The sequence below is a fragment of the Octodon degus genome, unplaced genomic scaffold (genome assembly GCF_000260255.1).
Source record: "Octodon degus isolate 3935 unplaced genomic scaffold, OctDeg1.0 scaffold00169, whole genome shotgun sequence".
Taxonomy (NCBI): Eukaryota; Metazoa; Chordata; class Mammalia; order Rodentia; family Octodontidae; genus Octodon; species Octodon degus.
In genome coordinates, this window is record NW_004524745.1 from 2,845,817 (window position 1) to 2,846,405 (window position 589).

The window sequence follows — 589 nt, forward strand, 5'->3', positions numbered from 1 at the left end:
CAAGACAAGCCCAAACACCTGAGTTCAATCCCCAGTTCCGCAAAAAAAACCCCACCTCTTTTGGGGCCAGGGAGATGGCTCAGTAGAATAAACGCCTGCCTGGCAAGCACAGGAGTCTGAGTTCAATCCCCGGTTCTGGAAAAAAAAAAAAAAAAAAAAAAAATTATTTTGGGGGATCTTAAGTGTAAGATTCTGAGTTCAATCCTGGATACCACCAAAAAAAAAAAGAAAAAGAAAAAAAGAAAATCATTGGGAGCTTTCTAATTACATCTTCAATGTCATTGATTGATATAGGTTTATTCAGAATTTTTATATCTTCTTGATTCAGCTTTGGTAATTCATATTTTATCTAGGAATCTGTCCATTTCTTCTGCATTTTCCATCTTAGTAGACTATGTTTTCAAAATATTTATGATCTTCTGGATTTGTGCAGGGTCTGTTGTGATTTCACCCTTTTCATTCCTAATTGCATGGATTGAGTCTTTTCTTTCATTTTTGGATAAGGCTAGCTAAGGGCTTGTCAATATTATTTAATCTTTCAAAGAACCAACTCTTCAATTCATTGATTTTTTTTTTTTTTTTTTTTTTT